The 21,996-nt window shown below is 36.5% G+C and overlaps 1 protein-coding gene and 1 long non-coding RNA gene across 4 annotated transcripts in view; one reads left to right on the top strand and one right to left on the bottom strand.

Annotated features, from left to right (window-relative positions):
• Positions 1 to 21,996, bottom strand: part of Egfr (epidermal growth factor receptor) — a 159,229-nt gene that overhangs the window by 65,253 nt on the left and 71,980 nt on the right. The window contains exons 1-2 of one of the 2 annotated variants that reach the window (XM_077402664.1): positions 21,440 to 21,511; positions 20,743 to 20,982 (exon numbers count right to left, since the gene is read on the bottom strand). The exons of the other annotated variant lie outside the window; for it this stretch is intronic. The gene's annotated coding sequence lies outside the window, so the exon portion shown is untranslated. Of the gene's footprint in view, positions 1 to 20,742; positions 20,983 to 21,439; positions 21,512 to 21,996 lie in introns of those variants that run through there. 2 annotated transcript variants of the gene reach the window in all.
• Positions 17,594 to 20,905, top strand: LOC143895500 (uncharacterized). Of its 2 annotated transcripts, none has more exons than XR_013256341.1 (3): positions 17,594 to 18,199; positions 18,953 to 19,164; positions 20,767 to 20,905. It is a non-coding gene; the product is annotated as an uncharacterized LOC143895500 (long non-coding RNA). The 2 variants fall into 2 exon arrangements; XR_013256342.1 differs by lacking the exon at positions 20,767 to 20,905 and adding an exon at positions 20,245 to 20,687.

The raw sequence follows: 21,996 nt of genomic DNA, 5'->3' as shown, positions 1-21,996 counted from the left end.
AGAGAATACAAGAGAGAACCTGAAGACGCGCCGCAGGGATGGAAAGGTCGGGGGTGTAGATGCTGTTCTGGCGAAGGAAGTGTTTAATTTGATGATGATGATGAGCGGTTCCGAATGTGTTCCGAGTAATATTAAATTAATCGAGTAGGCTTTTATATAAAAAAATGAGGATAAGAGATGAGACAAGATGTTTTCGCGCCTCAATCATTTTACATTTTTTTTTAATTATTATGGAATCTATAATCTCAGATATCAGAAATTATTTGGTAAAATTATCCATGTGAAAATTATAAACTGCAAAATATTTTTCAAGGGATAATTTATTTGTATATATTGCTTTTAATTATTGTAATTAGCTTCAAATATAATGCCAGTATATATAATATAAAGGCATCACATATAATAAATAAAATTTACATATTTTTTATTTTAATATGTCTCTATATAAATAATTTATAAGATGAAACATTAACACACTACAAGCTATTTTGACTAACCACTATTTCTAATAATATATACAGCCTGAAATGTGAAGTATGTACCTCATTTTGAAAAAGAAATATAATGTATAGCTATTTTCGTTGCCTTTACGTAATATCGAAACGTTTGAGGTAATAATTAGAATAAAAATGATGATCCGTAAGTAGTATGTATCATAGTTGCGGTGTGTATCTAATCGAATACCCCGAGAGGAGGACTGGTAAGAATCTGTAATCGAGTTACGTAAAAACCATGTTAGACAGGCGTGAAAATACATCGTGTTCAGTTTCCAAGAAGAATCCATTCTCGCGGAGTTGCTTCGGGGAAGGAACTCTCGTCGTTGCATCTCAAAAATTGCAGCAACACGAAGAGTACAACGATCATTTGCCCTTTTCACGATATACACGCTTATTTTATCGTAAATACATTCTTGTCGAGAGATATTCCACGAAAGAGCAAACGTGCAACGCTCTTATCGATATTTCTCCATTCCTTTTATAAATTACCTAAAGAAATGCTGACAATTATGTCCAACAAATTACATATTTGATAGACGATTCGCGTGACGCTTCAGGTTGCAAAATAATGTAATGTAAAGCAAGATTAATGACTTTTATAGATATTTGTATTATATCCCTTGATAGAAAGTAACAGTAAGAAATTAGTGCTATATTTATAACTATATTTCGTTATGTAATATCTTCCTGATTATTATCTACTAAATATTTTATTAACATGTGTTATGAACGACATATGTCCCATTATCACATGTTACTATAAAGAAATATACAGTATACTGGAATAAACAAATAAAATGAAAATATATGCTTATAATCAAAGTAATTAAGTAATTTCAACTAATTTCTAATATAATATTACTATTATCTTTTATTGTACTTTTTTAACATTGTGTGTCTTATATATTAGTATAAATAATGCACGCTCTCAATAATCGTGTTAATTTAATTTCAAGTCAACCTGATCTATTCAACCTGGTCACGATAGGAATATACATCTCCTTATAGATTTTAGTTCGGTTCGCAAGGGATACTGATGCTTAGCTAGCAGGTGCCTGACTATGCCCTTTCGATAGCTTGTATATAACATGGGGGCGATCGGAGCCATCTCTCGACTCACCCTCGGCTCTCGGCGCCTCTGTCTACGAGACACAATTCTCGTCTATTGTCCCTCAAGTGGCTTGACTATCCGCGATATTATTTAGCACCGACAGACCACAGAAAAACTATTCTCGCGAACACACAGTCTAGACTATACGTGTAGCAACGCAGGAACAATGGTACCAAATTTGGATACCTGAAAAGCGAATTTTTCCTCTAAAGGTGCATCGCCAGTTAAAGCATCGTTAGGGGATCATAGTTATACCTTTACCTCCTACTGTGAGGTCGAAATATCAGCAGGATAGAATTCCAAAATTCTATAGACGGTTTTATCGTAAAAGCCGTATCTTTCTTTTGTTGTTTTGTGCTGTTGTCATTTTTCGTTGCCAATACTTTTTCATCGCGAAAAAACATTAATATAAATTAAAATTAAAATATAACTTAAAATTCTGTTTTTTATAAAACATATCAATAGGAAAATGATCAAATATTTATTATGCAATTTTCAATTTTGTTGCTCTGTAAACGTTTTATTTTTAAACCCAATTTGTCACGTTATTTTACCGAGATTTTGGAAAGATACATATGTTCATACCTATAACATTTAACAAATTTAATACCCTATGCTTGATACTTGATGTTATTTTCCTATAAAGATTTATTACACAGTAAAATAAAGCAAGGACGATCACACACGTGCCATCTTCATTGCCGAAGAGTCAACAGGTGGTTTATACGAGTATGCGTGGACCTAAATTTAGCTACTTATTTTCCTCTTTCACACATCCTCGGCATAAGTCATTTTGTCTTGCTCCCCACTTCGTGATCATACATCCTTTCGTTTATACCTGAACATTTCTTGCTTTCACGCATACTTTTCTTACGGGACTCTTTCGTGGAATTACTTTACCTGCTGTTTAACAACGTCGCGGGATTTCTGTTGAAGTTTTACCTGATTGATTAAACATACGTGCTTCATATGCCATAAGGATCGTACGTGATGTAATGTGGAAGAACCAGTGTCGAAAGGAATGAAATATTTTCATACACATTATAATTTGTAAAAGAAAATATTATAAAAATATATAAGTTTCATTTTTACAGTAATTTCATTATAACGTTTTTGTAATACTTATGAAAAGTAAAGACAAAATTTTACTTGTTAAAGAGACACTTTCAACTTTGTAAACATTGTAAAAGTTTACCATTATTAATTTTAATAACAGAAGATGGTGATGGCGCCAGCATTAACTCGATCGCCACTGTTCCCTTCAAGTGGTTTTTCTATCCTTAGGTTCGTTTAGTATCGATTGTGTGACCATGATCTCGCACAAAGTGATCTGGTTATTCTAATAACAATAGCTTAAAGTTCCAGAACTAAAGAAACCGAAGGTTAGAACATATCATTAGCTTTTTTGACGTTACTGGGAGGATATATGATATATTGGAAGAATCTACTCCTGATGATGTGGGGTTCGCCGCGAAAGAGAGAAACATTTTTACTATCTGTCAGAAAAGATCTTGTGTTTCGATTTATGGATTAATCTTATTCATAGCCTGTTTTATTTTGTAAAACTCGGCAAAGGAACGTTAGATTTTCCGCATTCCTAACTCAGCAGCGAGAAATTTTGCGTGCACGAGTCAGATAAAAACAACACGATTGCTCCTCTCTAGGATATTAAAGAATAGTAACGATTTAAAGAAATTGCAAATTAGCAAATCATCATTTCATATATCAAATTTTCGAATAATAAATTGAGAAGTTATCCATAAAGCTTGAGAAGCTGTAATCATTACAATTCTTTAACGATGAATACTGCACATCTAATTTCTTTCTTGAGTTTACGTACCAATCAATTTTATACAAATTATTTAACTATGTAAGATGCTCAATCAAATAAAAGTACTACTAACTTTTGAGTAAAAATATAAAAATTTTTTATTAAAATGGATGAATTTAAACTAAAATCTTTTCTCAATGTTCTGAAATAAATTTTTCTTTTATTAATAAAGTTAATAAGTTTATGCAAAAAAATTAATATGCAATATAATATAATAATAAATTTTTTAGTAAATTAAACTTCAAGTAAATTAATAAAAGATCACGTTCTTTAAGTTTAAATAATTTAAAAAAATTATTTTATACCTGTTTGCTAAAATATAACTTTATTAATAAAATACATATGGCAACTTTTTTCATAAAAAGTGAAAGAAAAAAGGTATGATCAAAGATATATATATATATATATATATATATATATATCTGTTTAATAATATATAATAATTTACTTTTTACTCTATAATATTATATTGTTAATATTATAATATTAACACACAAATAGCTTGCAAAATTTTTAAGCGCGACGAGACGGATCGAAGAGCGCATCGATTGGGTGCTTTGTTTCAAGAGAACGGCAGATAGAGCTTATATCCGCGTCCTTATGGACCCAGTCTGCGATATCTCTCATGCTGATCCATTGTTGAACCACGAGAGCGTGGCACGAGAACACGAAGAGTGGCAAAAGTGCCCTCAAGGCATCTGGCACCGCGGCTCTCTCGTCGTTGATGCAGGTAACTCCCCCCCCCCCCATGGGACTTAGGCGCTGGGGTACATCATGGGCATAGAGCGACTAAAATACTGCCCAGAAGAGAATACCGGTTCAGAGAGCAATGGCGCCGCTACCTCAGGGCTCAAAAAAGTTTTCTCGCATCGAGTTTAGAACCTGGGTTCATATCATATCGCTCTTTCAGGCCTGACAAACAGTAAGGAATTTATGGAGCAACGTCTTATTGCATCAAGGTTAAACACTAATGCGATAATGAATAGAAATGCAGTTGCTGCAAAGGCATGGAATGCAATTTTCTAATTCTGCTCCGGTATAAAATGTTCCTCTCCTCCTTTTTGTAGAATCACCAAATATCAGAGAAACTTGAACTAAAAGTTTTTAGAGTACAATATGCATATTATTATTTCTTTCAGATATATTTTTAATATTTTTATATACGATTAACATATATTTTTAATGTATGTGTATAGAATGCATTGATGGCAAATTCTAAATGCTGAATCTATTCATTTGAAATCACTAATATATATCTCATTAACAAGTAATTAAATTATATTAAGTACAAGCTTAATTTTTTCGAAACAATAAATCAATTGTCGTTACACAAAGATATATGTATAAGAAAAAGTCTTATACATAGAATATTTCAGTACTTGTTTCAATTAATCAAACCAGAATTATCTCTCATCAATTAAAATTTTGGTTTCTTGCGTTTTAGAAAATTTTGCTAGTGCATGTACACATGTTTGTATATTATTATGTTTTGATACTATTCTACTCGGTCACAAGACGGTAAAGAGATTGAAGTATTTAGAAGATAGAAAAATATTTAAAGAATTTGTTGGGTCGAAATTCTTTGAGGGGGATCCGTATCTGAGAATTGATTAATAATAATCCTGGGTAAACTTATTATTTAATATTAGGATTTGTGTGTCAAGACAGAAAAAAAGAGAAATATGCCAGGCCATTTCTCTACGTGAGATTCCTAAGATAATCTCTCGTATACGTCCATAAGCTACAGGCCTCCGATCAAATACATCGAGTCAGGTACTACAGGTTTGAGCAAAAGATGCGTGGTGAGGATAACGTGGTGCATTATTCTATTTTTTTTCGTCTTTTTCCGATCCTATCTCCTTTTAAAGGTCATCGCACACAAAATTGCATAGGCTGTATATGCATAGCATGAGACCGCTAAACCAATGAGCATCCTATGTAAATTAATAGAGCGACTTTATGCTGAATGCTCATTGGTTTAATGGTCTTATGCTACGCTTATACATTTGCGTTGGCCTTTACCGCTTCTATTGCTTTCTGTTACCCAACCTTCTTGTACTTCTTTTTCCTCAACTATACAAACACCAATTGTCTAGTGTATTGTCGCCAGCAACGAATATTGATCGCTATGTGGGATTTGCATTACATGCAAATACGACTGAAAGTCGTGACGAAAATGCAAGATTTCTGATATGCGGCATCTTGTTGACACGAAACAATCGTGTCAACAAGATGCCGCATCATCGCGAGAAAATTTCCATTTTCGTAAGAAGGGCTCTCTGGCTATATCGAGATACGATTTATCGCAGAGAAATGTGTAATCAATATTTGCGTTAACTTACGAGTTTTAATTGTTCTGAAATTAAAAGAATCTTTAAAAATTGTAGAACTATCTTAGGATAATTATTATAAATTAAAATTTTAATACAATGTAAATTATTTTCATTTAATTTTGCATTTGAATATAACTTATATCTACAAAAAAAGATAGTTTTAAAAATTAATACATATCCAACAATTTTCTTGCAAACAAAAAAGAAATGAGAAAGAAAGGAAATAAGAGAAATGATATGTCCTCTAATAGATAGTCGGTGTAATAGTTAATAACATGGAATTTAAGTTAGTGAGATCTTTCTGGTCGTTCTCTCTGCCACAACACATCCTACAAATGATCAATATTTGTGAAAAGGTACCGAACCATTAAACACGGCGCCTCTTTCTAAAGTATGCCGATAGAAGAACAAAAACATCTGGGAAGACACCCTTACGAAAGCATCGAGTAGGACGTCCCCCCGACCATTATCTGGATCAAGCTGAATAAAACTCCTAATAAATATTGCGGTTTCTTTATATCCAATATTTGTTAAGAAACTCTATTTATAGAAGAGATCGAGTGGCATTTCCGTATCGTGATCGCGATATCGCACCTAATAAATCGACGCGACGGCAAGCTTGGATCGATGAACGCTTAATTGGCATTAAACGCGCTCATTAGTACGAATATCAACACGATAAAGTACGATTAAGAACGTGACTGCCTTTTACGCTGGATTGCTACGAATAACGCATATTTTTCACTCGAGAAAATTGGCATTCCGCGCGAGAAACTTCGGCAATATCATTGCGCGGAATTGCTGCAACTTATTGAATAAGCCTTTCGAGATAGTGCATCTTGTATTCCTCTAAAAATTATTCCGGTTGTTTCGACGAGAGATTCTACGACTATTAATCATCTACGACCATAAATCAATAGTGATATATTTCAGAACGTATTCACATTAATGTAAGTCCCCAATCTGAAGCCGCTTTCCAACTAATAAAACTTGGCATCAATAACGTCTATATAGGAACGCTGATGAAATCTGTGGATGATATGTGCATTCGCCTTAGCTACTTGATAGTGACTTCTTCAACTTAGCGTCATGGATAGAAAATTTAGCCAAAAGCATCTTTTTAACACGTTTCGATTTTTGCGCGACTGTCCGGTCAAGTTATGTGTACCATCAATGGCAAAAAACAAAACGTGTTAAAAATATGCTTTTGATTAAATTTTCTATCCATGACGCTTAGTTGAAGAAGTGTAAAAATTATCTGTACTCAAAATATTAGACGGTTTGAGTGAAAAGTTCAGTGTGGGCCATCAGTGGTGGTAGCACGCGATACAAAACGATTTAAGAAAATGTAGATTGTATGATTACTACTATCTTTTCTCTTCAATAATATTAATGCTACTTTTTCGTAAATTTTATCAATTAATATTAGAAAAAAACTAATGAGTTTTTAAAGTTATGTACATAGAATTAAAAGTTGTCAGCGCCAGTGTATCTCAGTGAGGGTAAAAAAAATTTAAACAGTTATTTTTAACGTTAGCTTCCTTAAAAACGGTTCGCGAAACCGCTTTCTCACTATCGATCTTTTTTGCGATATCAAGCCAATTTCTTGACACATGCTCGGACATACGACACGGCATCATGGGGAGCTGCTTTTTGCTGCTCGAAGCCCGCGCGGTTTTAAAATCAGTAAGGAAGCTACTTTCAATCGACGACTACATCGAAAGAACGAGTCAGGCTTCGTAATTTTTTGGGTATTAGCGCGGGCAAGAATCGTGATGCGATCAATATATGTCAGTAGATTTATCTCGCTCAACCGAGAAACCTTAACTTTTGATTCGGTGCTGTCGATAAGTTGGCAATTAACTACCAATAGAATCATGATTTCATGGCGGTTCTTTTTCACAAATCAATTATTCGCAGGCGCGGAACGTGCTAGACTTGAAGAAAGTTCACGGTAAATTTAGACATTTCACGATTATAAATAAACGTTTAAAATTTCCATTTTTTAAGGACAACTTGACAATAAATTTTGATTACTTATGTTATTTTTTGTGGAAAGCAATTTAAATATCGCTTAATTTTTACATAATAAATTAAATAATAATTCGAGTAAAAATCAAGTGATAATTTATATATTAAATAAATGATTATTCCGGGCAATAAACAAACAGTGATTGATTCTTCAAACAGTTATTCGTGAAAAAGAAAAATTTATGAACCTTAATCTATCATTTTGGTTTCTGCCCCTAATATCATCTTTTTTTTTTGAACATTCGGCTCAGTACGTCGAATATCGAGACAGGTGAACAACCCTGCGACGCGCATTTATCCGAAAGGAGCTTAGATCGCGCGTGCCGTGTCGCGTCCGCCATGTTCTTCCTCGGTGCAGCAGCTGACTTTTCAGGAACGTCACACTCCAGATCCTCGAAGACTCTCGGCACTTTGTAGTGACGAAGAGAGGAACGGAGGGTAACATCACCGTCGCGTGTTTACTTCTTCTGTAACCGGTTTCTCCCCTCCTCCCTCGTTCCTTCGCCCCCGCCGGACCGATGCGTCGCCTCTCTCTCTCTCTCTCTTTTCCTTCAGTGTTAGCTTCGTGCTGGACGAAGGAATCTTCCTTCTCCCTCCACATCACTCTTTCTCGTGTCTTCCTACTCGTCGAAAAGCCTACGATCTTTTCTCCCACCTCCTTCACTCCTTTCTCCCGTCCGTCCTCTCTTATCGTCTTGTCGCGTTCTCCTCTCGGCACCGCGGTATTCAAATGACCTCGGATGATGAATATGGCCCTCTCTCTCGTACCATCGGTCCGCTACGGTAATTGCCGCCGTTTCTGTCCTTATCTGCGCCCGCGGTGCGTATGGTTCTCCGCCGTGCACGCACGCACGCATGCACGCACGCACGCACGCACGCACGCACGCACGCACGTATGCATTCGCAGATTGGCTGCATCATTACGTTTCACCCGTCTGCGCGTGCGGTACCTCGTACCTTGGTACCTCGTAGCTCTTATCCCTGAGAATTTCGTAAAGAGAGCGCGGATAAATCGCGCGGGAACCCTGTACAAGGGCCTTCTTCTCCGCCTCCTTCTCTTTTAAGGCACCGCGGGGTTCTTTTCGGGCGGTCGGAGGTGCGAGAATACCGAGAAGTCGAACCTCGTAGATTATCTTGGCGCATTGGTCTCGGGATACAGCACGGTCAAAATTCGACCGGGTATTCCAAGGAGTGTGCGTTTCTCGAGAGATTTTCAATTAACTTGCTTTTTTAGTGTAATTTATTTGTTTTAAATTAACATACGTAACTAAACTCAAGCAAATAAAAAATTTATTTAAAAGAGAATTGTTTGCATCCAAAAAATTATGTTTGAAGCTAAAAGAGTTAACCTTGTTCACATTATTTTAAATTGAACAAATAATTGTGGTAACAAATAATTTTGCTACGAATCGCGTACTGTTCTCACAGTGGCATTTTTAAAGGAAGATTCACCGGACCGTTTGACTAAATGCCATACATCGTTCAGTTGACCTTTACATCTGGAAGAACCACCAGCGTGGATTACCGGGTTGCAACGAACGTCGATATCGTCGCGGTACATCGGCATTTCTAACTCTCGATTGCATTCCCACGGCGCGAATTGCACGAATGCCGCGGATGGTCCGCCAACTTGGCTCCGGCATTCACGATCGTTGTTGCACTCGGTATTGTGCATGCCGGCGAACCGCCGCGCCGAGGAACCAGTTGAGCGAATGCATTTCTAATCAGCAGTAACTCGCGTGCTCGTGCGGCTTACTGCATCGCGCATTAGGCGAAACACGAAGGCGCGTTCTTTGCCATCCTATCGTACGAGATCGAAGAATTCCATGTCCGATTGTTAACAGTTAAAGTGTTCCAGAAGATGCAACGCTGTTAATTGCTTGTTTCGGCAAGATGGAGAAAGATTTTCCATGATTAATATTAAATATGTATATGTTTATGTTATAATTTTTGAAATTTTCTTTTAGAAATTATTAACATTATTTTCAAATAATGTCGACATAGTGTATAACAATGATGTGTTATTCATGTTAATGTACATGTATACTAATAAATCTGTGAAGAAAATATTATAAGAATTATAAAATTACGATAATAAATTTCATTGTCGAACGCTCGATGAAACGATGTATCAACGCTTAATAATATCGTATATAAATTTAGAGTCAACCTGTACCTACATGAGTAACTACAGGGCGAACAGTGATCATATCCATAAAATTCCCGTGATCCCTTCGTGCACAGCATGTCAAATAACAACGCCTGCATGTTAGTACCCTATCGGTCATTATGGGTCGTTTGTCGAACACGCGTAGTATTTGTAGATGTGAAGGATCCAAATATTAAAACTTTTTTCTTTAAGCAACAATTAGTCCGATTCTAGCAAAGCAAACATTTTTTAAAGAAAATATAGAGAATATTAAGAATAAATACTTATTATGTTATTCTACAATATGTAATTGTTCGAAAAGTTAGATTCTTTGATAAAGTACAGACGCAGATTTCTTTTAGTGATTGGCCATAATCTATCGCGATCATTCTGATTTTTGTCTGATTCCAAATTGATTCGAAACTAGGTAGCTCTTAGCAATGAGCAATTAGCTTTGAGCAACTTCGAGGATAAGCAGCAGTCTCGATTCTAAACTTTTAGAATTCAGACTCACAACGGTCATGACCTGGCTTTGTGCCAGTTTTAGTTGACGAATGCACGGCGTATTTCGTATTTCCTATGTTATGTCACGGCCACGTGAACCCTGTCATTGCTACCGCGTTACAGCGGCCTATAACGGGTGCTAATCGACGGACACGGTAGGAGACACGAGAGCACTCGCCGCGCGACGACGAGGATCGCTATTATGTCAGGAATCGCTGACTCAACGCGAGAGGTGCCTATATAGCCGAGCGGTGTCTAGCCGAGATCGCCTACACTCGGGTCTCGGTTCTGTTGTTGCCGTTACATAGGCGTGCAATCGGCATATACAATCGGGAACGCGTCGGATTAGGCAATACTCGCCATTTTACAATTGTCTCTCTGCCACATGTGGCACTCATTCTCACCGAGCGCGGGGTTTCGACATACCGGTTACCACCAACGTATCTCTCACGATCAACCGTTAATAGGGTAGTGGAGACGGGAAAAGGGACGGAAGTTCGAAGGGGTTACTTTAATGAAATTGACAAACGTTTAAGCGTAGCCAACGTGTCTAAATAAGATTTATCGCTCGCAATTGCGAGGGAAATTTAGTGAAATAGGAACGTCTAAGAGTCATGCCCTTTATATGGCTGCGTGGTTATTTATTGCCTCACTGGTTGTTAATTTGATAATTTGAGCTGTTGCATGTGAGCCGCACCCAATGTGATTAACTCCCTCTACTTTTATAAAATTGTGACAATTGAATAAAGCACGTTTAACAGAAGTCGATAACAAATTATTAAACTTTGGAAAGAATGATACGCCAATATTTATACTACGTATGGAATTATATTATGAAAACTGTGCCTGTGTAGTGAGTTCGGTATGAAACTTGACCGCTTCACCGACTGCCGCATCCAATTTATATATAGCTCGTATTATTTTCTCGTATATTCGCAACTATCGTCGCGGGGAGATCCATCATGTATAACAATACGATCGACGATCGACGATCGCGCGTTCGCCGACAATAATAATCCTCGCGGGACACCACGGCGAGGATAAAATTCCTGACGGAGCGACTCGTAAAGATCGACCTCTCGAAACGGAATCAGCGATACCATAAAGCAGGGGCACGCCGTGCCGTGTCGATATCGGTCCCCCCCGGTGTTTACGTTTTACACACCCGTGCACGTATCCCAGGCGAAAGTGTGCGCACCCACACGACCGCGGAGATATGTCGTGTGCACGAATATATAAGCGGCGACGGCATGCACGCACGTGGAACGGGCAAATATATATGGAGAACGATAGGCGATATAAAGTGGTAATGTCGCGAGTACCGTGAAACATAGCTGATTGGGCGGGTTTAGCCGCGCCTTATCGCCGGTTGCTTGCCGTATACCTATCCACCGGATAAAGCACGTCGTACGTACAGGGTGATCAAGCCGATGCGATGGTATGCCTTAAATAATGCACATATGTACATTAGTTTTTTTATTTGTCACCTGTTACGTGAAATACTATATAAGATACTCAGACGATTTCATATACGCTATAAAAATTGTTCATTATTCTGATTTTCTTCTTATTTTTTTGAAAATACAATAAAGTAATATATTATTAGTATTACTAGATTTAAAAAAATCTGCAAAACAAACTTGATTAATCCTAAAAATTAATCCTATTTTCGATATATACGACATGATAACAAAGAAATGATAATAAATTGAATCATCACGTAATTATCTTTTAAATAATACTAAAATACCTAGAAGTATTTGTTAAATAAATTTTATGAAAAACTTTAGTAATATTTACAAAAAATACAAGATAATGCTATCAAATCACTACCATAAAATTTTTATTACGGAAAAATTGTCTCAAAATGTTAAAATGTGTTTTCCTGAATTGATGAATATTTGTGCATTATTTATTAATCATAGCAATATAAAAAAGAAAAATTTAATTTAATTATTTAATAAGATGTATTTTATATATATATATAAAACATTCATCGCGCGCTATATCGTTCGCTGTCTTTGCTATATAGAGGAATGTTTCGCTATGCATCTTAGATCACCCGATATATACGCTCGTGCGCGGCCATATACACGCGATTACGCGAACACACATCCTCTCCATCACTCTTGCAATGTTTCTTTCCCTCGTCGTTTTCGCTCGCGAGTCTATCCGCACGGTTGGTCTGCAAGCGACTTCATCATCGTTGCAGTTCATGAAACGAATATCTCGCACGCGCTATCTCGTATAGGAAGATGAAGCGAATTGCAGAAGCTGACCATAGGCGTCACCAGAATTCTTCTTAGGAACTTGTTCGCAACTAAATTTCTAGTTCAATAATTATCTTATTTACTTACTTTGAAGAGAATATAATAAAACCGTCACTAAAGTAGAAACTAAACTAACAATACGCTTAAAAATCCAATTTTCTATTTAAAAATTTATATAGGAGCAAATACGTGGGTGGGTCAATATATTCGCGAAATGGCGGGGTTAGAGAGTCAGAGAGAAACTAATGTAAGCGGATATTAAAGTGCAACTTATTGTACTTATAAATACGAGAAATCATCGGAATCTGATCAGTTCACTGCGAAATATAGGTATCCGACGAAGACACTTTGCACGTCGACTACCACCACTAATCGAGTACCGTACCGTTATCAAATTTCTCCAAATAATGTAGCTTCGAATCGTTATACCACCCACCGTCCAGTCCAGATTTGGTTCAGCGATTATTTTATTTTTCCAAGTATGAAAGATCTTCAAGAAAAAAAAATTGGTGGCGATGAAGAAGTCAAATCGGTAATTTCTGTGCATTTCGAGAGATAAAAATTACTTTTTTGATGCTTTAAAAAAACTTATTGCCAGATGTAACAAATGTATTACACACACACAGTTAGGGAAGAATGTTGAAAAAGAAAAATAATATTATAGAAGTTTTTTTGTTTTCTTTCTTGATATCCATGTATAGTCGCCCGTGAACGATGGTCTATCGTGAATGCATTACGTATACGGACGTACGCGAAAAAATGTCTATCATGAATACGCGTTCTCCGACACGGAATAAAATTATATATTACATGTGGAGGAATGCAACGATATGGGAAACTCTCCAGTTATGGTTTTTACGAGCGTGATAAAATTATAGAGAAATGATAAATGTTCAGCGTTCCTTCGACGACGTTCGAGATGCACATCAATATTTAATCGTGATAAAACGTGTCGCCAAGATAACGATGGAGTTGGCTTAATCACAGACGCAATGCTTTTCAACTTGTTGTCACTGAAATATGTATCGGTCGCGATAATTTGTTTTAGTTGCCTTTTCCGTAGAACGTTTGATTTCTAATCGTGCGATAAGACAGCATAAATAATACTACGAGATATTTTAAAGATATCTAAAGATCCAAGGTATTTTTTATCTAAGTCTTTATTTGTAAAATATTTATGTCAACTGGTAAGCTATAAGAAATTATTGACGCACAAAAATAGTTATTTTGTAATTTAAATAATGATAAGTAAAATCTTTCACTATCAAAACGAGAAAATGTATATTTTAATGTGTATATGTGTATTAAATATAAAATCTGTAAAAATACTATTAGGATACGAAAGTTTATATGTAAGACTTTATAGTGAGATTTTTCAGAATACGATAGAATACTATATCTAATATGCCGTTGCTTAATTTAAAAAAAAAAACAAATATTTAATTTATTTTATTTACTATTGGCGTTGTTAAATAAACGTATCTTGGAATTTCATTTCATCATAGAACTTCACAACTTTCTTAGCGCTTTATTAATTGTATTTCATAAATTAAGATGGAATATGCGCCACGATAATAAAATTTCTCTCGTTTCTCGCTTCGGGAGAATGATTAATTTAATATCATGTACTTATACACCCGTTCCTTAAATTTTTCGTAATTACGGTGATATAATTTAAAACGCACATCGTCGATTTACATTGCACTTTACCGAAATAATGTTGTAGTATACCTGGCGATAACATAACTGCGCGCAATTCGATTATCTGCAACGGTTATTGCATTCGTATCGCGTGTTGCACCAATCGCAGTTCTTGTTGGACGACGCTTTATCGCGGGCGCGTTATCAATATTTCCAGCCATATGTTCAAATCAAATATTGCGAATCGTTGTTCCTTCCTGATATCACGCGTTCGCTCCCGTTTGCAATTGGTGCTATGCTTCCCTACGTTTGTAAACCGAATACTATAAACTGAAATTTGATCAAGTGTACTACTCAAGAAAGATTATGGAATTACGTCGTTCTTACCTCAAGACGCGAGTTTGCATTTTTTTCATCCTAATTAATATAAATATCTTTTTAAAGTTTCGAACTAACGTTCATTCCAATTACACATTTCAACGTTATTTAATTATTCCTGATGTGAACTTTATTCGGTTTAATGTCTCAAGATTACCGCATTCCTTCAACCGCATATAATTACTTGGATATTTATATTTATTCAATAATTAATAATGAATTTTGCAGAAGCATTTCATATGTCTTTGTTAAATATGAAACTGACAAGATTATACTAGAAATATCGGGAACGTGTTTGAAATGCCGAAGATGCGATAACAAAGACTTCGGAGAACGGTATCAAGCATAAAGATGGAATTTGGAAAAATTCCAGATAGGTACAGCGATGCCAGTCGTAACTTCAGCAATGGAATGTCAACATAGCACTACCGTCATACGTAGGAATAATAGCGACTGCTTTACGAGAGTAGCGACGTAACAGTATATCGGAGCTCGGCATAGCTCGATCCCCAGCGGTGAGATCGTCATACGCGAGAAAATGGCCGCTACGGCGAGCCATCGAATATGAACGTGTATATATGCTTATATGCATACCCATGTGTCGCGCCAGATGAAAAAAAAACAAAACAAATATACCGTGATCGCTTAACCATAGCTGTCTACAGTGACTTTTGTTGGGGGGGGGGGAAGGTTCCCGTCGCGAGTCACGTGTTCAAATATTATATAAGCCTTCTCGTAAACACGGAGGGCGGGTATATGCGACGAATTGACCGAGGAACGATACAACCTGATGAATACGCTCCCGTATTTTCGAACCGTTAATATCCCGTCGGCGGCTTAACGAGAAACCGCATATATTTTAATGTAATTACAGTTCTTAAAGCGATAACTGATAATGACAGTCGCGTCACGTGCGTATACGTGTAGAAATTTAGTAGGGGGACGGAAGACGCCACGCGATCGGACAGCTCTCATTTCACGGGACGTTTCCAGCATCGTTATTATCTTAATGAAGTGCCTTTGTTTACAGGGTGTTTATCCTGATAATTATAATCGTGCCCGCGATAGGGGAAAAAGTCTGCGCATGCAAAGCGTGTGTTCAATCTACTGCGGTTGCGGTGGCACGAGCGATACGTGAGACTCATGTGAGCACGGTGTTAAGTGATTTCGTAGAATTTGAAATTTAATCCGCCGAATACACATTACCATACCTTTGAAATGTTAAATATGTGTCAGATGACAAAAGAGAGCCTAAAAAATATTACACGAATATTACACAAAGGTACTAATTACATATTTAATTCATACAATTCACAATATCTTTAGCACTTTTTTTTGAACATTTTTACGTCATTGTGTAAATGTACACTGTAATTAATATTAATAATTAACTAATTATTATTACTTGAAACTTTTTTGATCACTGTAATAATTATACAATTACTTTTTAATGAAAGATAAATTTTCTAAATTTTAATATAATTTAGAAAAATTTGTATCTACTTATACATTTATTTTCCACCTTATTATTTATGTATCGTACAACCGTTACATCAACGTAATCTATTTAGCATTATTACATTATTATTTCGTTAGTAATCGAGACAGCACAAGGAGGTCTGCGCGTGCTGTCCAATCGACACAAGATTTGTAGCGTGGGATCCGGTGTCTTTTGAATGCTGATTTGCATGACTGCATCAGTCGCGCGTTATTATCCTATCGAGTTACGTATCCTTACACACTGAAGTTACCTCCGCCGTGCGCGACATAGGGATCCCTGACCAGACATTAAAATTGCAAATTGTGTACAAGAGTGATGAGAGATCACGCCAGCTCGACGTTGCTCGTCTTACCACGTTTTATTTATCGTTTATTATGAAGAGGTTGGGTGAAAAATAATGAAACGTGACACTCTCAGTATCCACGACAGTTAATTCCCGATGGCAAACAGTGCCAAAAGTGTTAATGTGAATGTTACATAATAACATTATCTTGCAAAGCATAGGTATACGATTCTTTCTGCTTTGTTTTATAATTTGTTAGTGTTAATACCGTGTCTATCATGGAGTTTGACTTATGGTGAGTACTCAGTGCAAATTAAAGCCGTCGTACACAAATTAACGTAAAGTGTATGTTTAACATAAACGGATTAAATCACGAAATCCTCAATATTCTTTACTGATGTACTATTTGGTAAAATATGTATTGGGTATTTTATCAGTCGCGAAATATTTGCACTTCACTTTAAATATTAGAGATTAAATCAGTGTACAACGGCTTCAATGTGCACTGAGTGCGCACTAATTCTGCCAATAAAAAACGCTATCAGAAGAAGTCATCATTTTTTCTAATTTTTAATATATTTTTATAACTAATCCCTAAACTTAACTCTTGTAAAAATAAAATCTACTTGAAATTAATTAAAAATATAGTTTCGTGTTTCGTTATTTATTTATATCCCTGAAATTTAGTTTATGAAAAAAATCTTAATTTTTTAACCGTTCTAATTATTCAAGAATTATTCGTGTCTGGATATTTTTATTTAACAAAAAAAAATGTTTAATTGTCCGAAGAATTCGCTACTAAGAGTTAACGCAATACTAGCGGGACATCACAAATCTACGAGTAGGATCGCGTCGCGGAAAACAAAGTCGCCGCGAAATGTTTTCGCGCCGTCCGGTTTCATTCCCAGTAAGGAACGTCTCTTTCCGCTTCTTCCGATGAAACGCGACGCGTGCTCGCACTGTCCGCGCTTTCGCACGTCGCGCCTGTCAGAGGTGCCCGTTTCCAGGCGAGCGCCTTTTAGCGGGCGACGGCTAATCTTCGCGCTTCGCAGACCGCACGGACTTCGACAGTCGGCAGCATTGTTAGCTCTCGAGCACGACGATAATTACCAAGCTCTCCGTAACGGTTCGCGGTAAGAGGCGGGTGCGAGCTATCGCGTCTCTCCGGCAAAGATTTCAGCCGCCTTTCTTCCGCCGAGAGCCTATATAGCCTCGGCGCAATGCCACGTTCTCGGTAAACACGTTCCCCGTTCCTTATTCGCGACTCTTCTTTTTCCCTTCCTCTCCGTTCCACCTGCGCTAGGTGTCTAGCACCTAGTTTGCGTGCCGATTCGCACCTTCGTCGGCGCAACGTTCCCGGAAAGCGGTGAAACCTCGGCCGGTCGGTTCCGAGCGAGCAAGGACATCGCAGCGAGGAAGAGGAATGACCTCGATTTATTACACATTCGACGTTCGACTTCGACGACGCCTCTGGGGTTTCGTGCCCGCGGGCTAGCACTCAGAACGCACGAAATCAACCGCTCATATAATGTATACGGCGACCGGATGGATATTCATAAAAAAATGGCGAAAGGAGAGATGCCGCGTATCACGAAGATAACTCTGTGATAATTAACATGCTAATTAATGCGATATTTTAAAAGCATCGAGGGTGTAATAGAGATTACCAGGTAATGTACAACGTTGACGCAGCACATATTTAGAGTTAAATTCAACTGCTGGATTTTGAACTTTATCTGATATTAAGATCATATCTAATTATATTAATATCGCACTTTTTGCCCTCATAAATGATAAAGGATTAAGCGTACAACTAGTTATTTTCAATCGAATACATAGGAAATAATGTTTTATGTTTTATCACGTTAAGCATCTTTAAACTGTATCGATTATTATCTCCATTATTATTTTTTTTCCCCAAAGATATGGAAGACGTTTTATAGCCTCCATTTCATGTATCATGATTTTGAGGATCTCCAAAAGGTACTCTATATTACAAATGTAGTGATAAAAATATCGAGGAGAATGTACTAACAAAAACGTTATATGTTCCAAACTTACATAACTTGAGAGTAAGAATACGCAATAAAACAGGTTCACGGGGGTATACTGCTGTTGCTTCAAGCGATCGAGATCTTATAAAATATATTATCGGCGCATTCGACGCTTAATCGTCCGCCGGCGCGATAAATTATCATTCGTTATATTATAGGTCGTTAATTACGATAAATCGCCGCAGGTGCCGCGATTTTCTTTGCTTGGCGCGCGCGCCGAGAGGGAGACGCGCCGGGTGCTATAGAGTGCGAATTAGACTGGACGAAGGGGTCTTCGTAGCCCGTATAGGAGTTCACATTTCAAATCTCTCTCTCTCTCTCTCTCTCTCTCTCTCTCTCTCTCTCACGAATAATAACGATCATTTCCAGTCGAGACGATCATTCCGCGGTTCGTCCATCCCGCCTTATCGCACAACGGCGAGCGAGAGTACGAGTGGCAGGAGGAACGAGAAGTAACGAAACTTGCAGCAGCCGGCCATTATCGTCTACCTGAGCTATTAGCCGAAGGAGCTTTCGATCCGCGGACGATAATAAAACAGCATCTGATTGGTATCCGCCGTTATTACACCACGCACCACGAGGTATGTAAGCGCGTGTACGAGTCGTCTCGAATAAAACGCAAATAAAAGAAACAACGTTGCTGAAATATTCCCGCTATCAGCTATCTATTAATGCTTGCCCTTCTCGCTCCTCATCTCTCTTCATTTCTGCGATTGCAACTCGACCTTCGGAAGATGATGCATCGGGCATAACCGATCAAATGCATTAAAATCTGTATATACGCTATATGTTCCTGATATCGCGCGTCCCACCCTGATTATTCATACTGCCTTTGGTAAATATAATTCGAACTCTATCTCGTCTCAGTAAATATTTGACCAAATGTCATCCTTTTCGGCAAAATTTTTCGATTTATTCGATAAGCAATCAAACCTAAAATATGAATTGTAAAATATAATTCACGCATACATGTAAAATTAAGTGAAAAGAAAAATCTTTATTTATGTCCTTAAGTTTTCTAGTTTTCTACATCTATTCGTTCGTTAAATTTCATTAGTTCTCAACCGTTATAACTTACAAAAGTTTTGATTATTTTTGGCGTTATTTTTATAATTTGGTGTTTAGTATTTGCAATTGAGAAAAAAACCCGATATATTATTTACAATTATGTTTAATTATTTAATATAAATCATAAACACACACACACAAGAGTATATCGATGCTAAATGTAAAACAATAGCATAAGAAAAGACGGAATTTATCGGATAACAATCTCCGGATATTGATCCCATAATTCATTAATTATCTTTGCGTTTTGTGTTGTTTTGTATCAATTTAAATAAATTTAATAAAAGCTCTTGTATAACTCACATATACATAGGTATGTGCTAATATACAAAAATTACAAAATCAAAATAATTCTAATTTCATATGATTTTTATCATCTTTATGTACACAAGATCGGGGCTCTGTCCGATTAATATAAGTAGATAAGATAAATATATTAAAAAAAAAAGTTAGATTAACTTTTTAAATATAATACAGACTATCTATTCTTCATTATCATTGATATGTTTTCACACATACGCGATATTACTTTATATATTTATAAACATATTGTATAAACATATATAGTATCTTATTCTCTTTGTAAATAAAAGGGGAGATTGAAAAAAATAATTACACAACCGACAAGATATCGTGACATCGGAGTCATCGACATTTCATGATCGTAAATCAGTAAACAGTGAATGCAATGGTGAATGCAATGATGCCGGACCTATTGCGTGCTGCTAGAAATGTCTCGAAACGAGGTCGGTTGAGCAAACTCGATAAATTATAAGAGAGCAGGAAGAACAAGAAGCAAAATTGAACTCTCATTAACGGAAGTTTATGAGAGGAATCATTAATCAATAAATATAGGAAGTATTATAGTTTTTCCCAATAATTTTTTTCCAGATTAGGTTTATCGTATATGATATGATAAACATATTGTACACACGCACACAAAATATAGCATGTAAAATATACGAAATTGATTAAACTGTATAAACAGGTCATACCTGTTTAAAATTTATATATGTAAAATTTGCATTTGTGCGTTGCGTTATGTTCTTTAACAATGTTACGCAAAAAAATAAAAAGTAATAATTACTCACCGGCTGACCATTATTCATCTCCAGATATTCGGTCGACGAGCACCAATCATGTACAAAGCTCTCGAACGTGTTTCCTGTCCAATAGTCTCCGGCACCAACTCTGCGAATAAATTGCATCCCTGCCACGCATGACGTGCCACGCAGGACCCACAGGCGGCGAACGTGTGTCGCGAGTAAAGTGTTCCAAATTGTTCCTTCGGGGTGACATTACGGTCGTCAAGGGCGATAGCGAGATATTGGCTGTAACGTTCGCCATATCTTTACATCACATCTCGCAACAACGCAACAAACGAGAAATACGACAGAAAATTATGCGAACGATAATCTGGACACTTCGCGATCTGATACAACGGTGAGATGCGGAGATGTTTTGAAACGACTTGACTATTTTCACAGGATATAATCATGCAAACACTGTTTATCACAGGCTTGCAGTTGTGTATATTATATGCAAATCTGACTTCTAAGAAATTTCTATAAATCACAATATCTCACTCGTCACCGCTCGTATGGAAATTAGGACAACTGTTGATCAATAATAACATTACAAAACAAATAATCATAATAAATAACATTAAAATAAGTAATCAAAAATTATATAAGTTCGACTTTAAATATATTAAATTAATAAAGAAATGTTATAAAGTAACGAGAAAAAGGGTTAATAAGTTTCAAATAAATTATTTAAGAAATTTACATCCAATTACTAAGGTAAATATACGTCGATCCGTCACACGTGGCAGAGATCCTCGTTCTTTCACAAAGAAATCTGTAAACAGTTTAAAATGTAATACGTTCGGAAATAAATCGCTTCCTCTCTTAGCTACTTCGATAATAATCACCATATCGAGTTTACTGTAGAAAATATTTGCGCGTTGAATGAATGCATAAAAAATCAATTAATAATAACCCTGGCGGGTCCGAACGATCCTTTCTCAAAAAGCATATTTGTCGTTATAATAATATTTCGTTTTCGCGCTAGTATATATATATATAGAGTTACAAATTATTATTCGACAGTGATTGATCCGCGATTTGAATGTATCCCTCTGTTAATCGTTATTGTTATGCTCACGGTGGGATAATATAAAAATCATCGCCGTTTCAATTAAGACGAGAATTAACTATCGGGAAAATGCGGAATTCTCGTTGCCAAGTACGGATAACAAGACGATATTTCCATTTATTATCGCTTTTTTTTCCGTGTCGGAGAATCCTGGGTATTTCTGCGGCGCAGAGCCGGTACGCGATGCC

This window comes from Temnothorax americanus, unplaced genomic scaffold (genome assembly GCF_048541705.1).
Source record: "Temnothorax americanus isolate GAGA-0224 unplaced genomic scaffold, ASM4854170v1 Scaffold16, whole genome shotgun sequence".
In the NCBI taxonomy this organism is placed as follows: Eukaryota; Metazoa; Arthropoda; class Insecta; order Hymenoptera; family Formicidae; genus Temnothorax; species Temnothorax americanus.
This window is presented reverse-complemented; position numbering and strand designations above follow the sequence as displayed.